Source organism: Bidens hawaiensis, unplaced genomic scaffold, assembly GCF_021521415.1.
Source record: "Bidens hawaiensis isolate Kalapana, Puna unplaced genomic scaffold, B.hawaiensis_p1.1 tig00054106_1, whole genome shotgun sequence".
NCBI lineage: Eukaryota > Viridiplantae > Streptophyta > Magnoliopsida > Asterales > Asteraceae > Bidens > Bidens hawaiensis.
The window spans coordinates 23,227-27,097 of NW_027499755.1; positions in this window are offsets into that span (position 1 = coordinate 23,227).

Consider the following 3,871-nt stretch of genomic DNA (forward strand, 5'->3'; position numbering starts at 1 on the left):
AGAAGCTACACAGATTGTTAGTTTACTGAACAGAAATCTTTTAAGCCTATAATCCATGAGTTAGGAGATTAGACAATATAATATCATTTCCCATATTAGTTAGATTCAATCTCCACTTCAAAAACACTTTTCACTCCTGATTAAGAACTTGGATAATGTTATCATCTCCCCTGTATGATCACCAAAACTGTGTTGCTTAATCAAAAACTCTTTACCATTTTAAAATTCATTTTCCTTTGAAAATTCAGTTTAAGAACAATGACTTTAAAGATGGTGTTGTCATTTAAGCATTTGAAACTAAGCACACACTTTCACATTTCTGATTAGGAACTTGGATAATGTTATCATCTCTCTTGTATGATCACTAAAACAGTGTTGCTTATCATAAAACATTTTACAGTTTCAAAATCATTTCTTTTGACAGGTCATTTTTACGCTTAGATTCTGAAAACAGTGCTGTCTTTTAAGCACAATTGATTAGCAGACACCTCAGAACTGTTACACAGCATACTCGAAATCCTTTCGAGTAGATTAGAATAAACAAGCAGACTTTGAATCAAAGTTTCCATGCTCGAGCAACTGAGCTCTGATGTCTATGCTCGAATGCCATGAAGTTGACCTCGAGGAGCAATAAGCACATAGTTGAGCACATAATCATAGTCGAAATACTTGACTCCTGATATTTATCATGTATGCACAAGTCAAGATATCAATAGCTGTAAAAACACAAATCAAGATGTTTCAGACAATTTAGTCACACTCATGATCAGATTGATTATTTCAGCACACAGAAGAAACAGTTACACACATGATTAAATTGATCTTTGCAGCCCATAGAATACACAGTCACACACATGATGAAGTTGATCATATCAGCACATAGAATAAAGAGACACACACATGATTAAGGCAAGCAGAATAGTCAGTTTAGCACAGCAATCAATCATGCAATCATTCACAATGAGAAACATAGATGATCAATTAGTACTCACATAAGCACACATCCTAAATCAGACTTCATCAGCATTAATCATTCCTAGGCATTTTAACAAAAAATGGAATCTGGTTTTATCTAAAGGTTTGGTGAACAGACCAGCCAAATTTTCAGATGTATCTACCCTTTTCATTTCTATTAAGCCCTTTTCTTGACAATCTCTAATGAAATGATGCCTAATTTCAATATGCTTAGTCTTAGAATGTTGGACTGGATTCTTAACTATAAACATAGCAGTAGTGTTATCAATTAAAATAGGTGTGAGTAAGAAATTCAGACCATAATCCAGCAGTTGGTTTTGAATCCACAGAACCTGTGCACAGCAGGCCGATGCAGCAATGTACTCCGCTTCAGCAGTAGAGATTGACACTGTGGTTTGTTTCTTGCATTGCCATGTCACGAGTCTGTTTCCAAGAAACTGACATCCTCCTGAAGTTGATTTTTGACTCATGTTGCAACCATCATAGTCACTGTCAGTATAAGCCATCAAATCAAAGGAAGGGTTCTTTGGATACCAAATTCCCAAGTCTGGTTTTCCTTTCAAGTATCTGAATATTCTTTTCACTGCTAGCATATGTGACACCTTGGGGTTTGCTTGAAATCTTGCACAGACACACACATCAAACATAATATCTGGCCTAGATGCTGTGAAATACATCAATGATCCTATCTTGGCCCTATATTCATCAGGTACCATTTTCTCATGTATGTCCATTGGTGTTGACACTGTCTTGAAGTCTTGGCACTTGAACTTGGTGAGAATCTCTTGAACATATTTTGATTGATTGATGAAAATTCCATCTGTCTTCTGTTGCACTTGCAGTCCAAGGAAGAAATTCATTTCTCCCATCGAGCTCATTTTGTATTTGGACTTCATCACTTGCTCAAATTCCTTGCACATTTGTTCATTTGTTGAGCCAAAAATGATGTCATCCACATACACTTGCAGCAGTAGCAAATCTTTTCCTTTTCTTTTATAGAACAAAGTCTTGTCAATGGCCCCTCTGCAGAAACCATGTTCTAACAGATGGTTAGACAGCTTATCATACCAGGCTCTTGGTGCCTGATGTAGTCCATAAAGTGCTTTGCTGAGCTTGTAGACTTTGTTTGGATGAATTGGATCTTCAAATCCAGGAGGTTGAGTGACATAAACTTCTTCATCTATCTTTCCATTCAGAAATGCAGATTTTACATCAAGCTGATAGACTTTAATGTTCATTGATGGTGCATATGCTAGAAAAATCCTGATAGCCTCTAGTCTTGCAACAGGAGCAAATACCTCTTCAAAGTCTACTCCTTCTTGTAGGCACCCTAGAGCTACTAATCTAGCTTTGTTCTTAATCACTATCCCCCTTTCATCCTTCTTGTTTCTAAAGACCCATTTTGTACCAATTACATACTTGCCTCTGGGCTTATCCACCAAGTCCCACACCTGTAAGTCCCTAAACTGAGCCAATTCCTCCTGCATAGCTTCCACCCAGCTGTTGTCCTTTAAAGCTTGATTGATATTCTTTGGTTCAAATTGGGATAGAAAACAGGCATACAGACATATATTTGCTCTTTCAGATGCACTTCTGGTAACTCTTTCATGTAGGTCTCCAATTATGTTCTCTGCAGGGTGATTTCTTTCAACAAAGGTAGTTTGAACAACTGGTGGTACAAACACTTCTGCTTCTAGATTTGTCATATTCATCTCAGTAGATTCATCTTCAGATCTATCTTTATTTTTAGTAGAGGTTTGAACATGATTGAGTTCTGATGTAGATGCCTCATTTCCTCCGAGCTGCAATGAGTCAAACAGGGTCTGAAACCTATCTTCGAACTGATACATTTCTTCAGTCTGAGAAGGTTGTTGACTTTGGATGGGCTCACTTTCAATAACACTTGGATCTTCATTTGAGTTTTCAACTGCAGCCTCTTGTCCAACTCTCTCTACTTCATCATCTCCTTGGATGTTTCTTCCAAAGTTAAATCCATTTGCTTTAGGAGCAACTGAGTTCCATAGTTTGTCCAGATCAACTTGTTTTGATTTTTCTTTTTCTTCAAAGTTGGTTCTGTACATACTATCATCCATGTCTTCACTATAGATTTTAAATGATTTGATCATTTTCTCAAGATCAAATAGCCATTTTGGACCATCAGTATTGTTGAACTGGTTTTCATTGAAGATTATGTCAGATGATTCAATGACCACCATGTGCTTTTTCACATACACTCTATAATCTTTTGAATGAGATGAATAGCCCACAAAGAAACATTCCAGTGATTTGGACTGGAATTTGTTCAAGTAGTCCTTTGTGTTCAAGAGTGAGCATTTACATCCAAAAGGCCTCAAGAACTTCACATAAGGCTTTCTCTGGTAGAGAATTTCATATGGAGTCTTGTTTTGAGCCTTGTTAAGTAGAACCATGTTCTGCACATAACATGCAGTATTTATTGCTTCTGCTCAGAAGGTAACAGGAAGGTTGGCATCAGCAATCATGGTTCTTGCAGCTTCAATTAACGTTCTATTTCTCCTTTCTACAACACCATTTTGTTTAGGGGTTCTAGGAGCACTGTACTGTTGGAAAATACCCTTAGAAGTGCAGAATTCACACATAGTTTCATTATTGAATTCTGTCCCATTGTCACTTCTAATTACCTTCACTTTCCTATCAAGTTGATTTTCCATCTTGAATACACTGGATTTGATCAGGTTTGGGGTCTCATCGTTGTTTCCCATGAAATATACCCAAGTGAATCTTGAAAAATCATTAGTATCACTAGGCAGTATCTCTTCTTTCCATTACTCGGAAAACTCACTGGACCAAACAAGTCCATGTGATGTAATTCCAAGACCTCATCTATTGTGTTTATCAGTTTGCTCTTGTGTGAGGA